The following is a 231-nucleotide window of genomic DNA, read 5'->3' as shown; positions in this document are numbered from 1 at the left end:
AAAGAAGAAGAAAAACAAAGGAAAGAAACGAAAGAATCAGGAGTACGAACGAGGTGCATGGAAAGAAAAGAAATATATGGCAGGGTATGAAGCGTAAAAGAGAAGGGATAAATTCCAGGGAATAAATATCGTGCATGATAGATATGAAAATAAATCAAGACACTGAATAAGTTTCTCCAAAAAGGCCATTTGGACACAAAGAAGACATGAGGAATGCGAGTTTTTATTTCG

This window comes from Penaeus monodon, chromosome 33 (genome assembly GCF_015228065.2).
Source record: "Penaeus monodon isolate SGIC_2016 chromosome 33, NSTDA_Pmon_1, whole genome shotgun sequence".
Classification (NCBI taxonomy): Eukaryota; Metazoa; Arthropoda; class Malacostraca; order Decapoda; family Penaeidae; genus Penaeus; species Penaeus monodon.
This window is presented reverse-complemented; position numbering follows the sequence as displayed.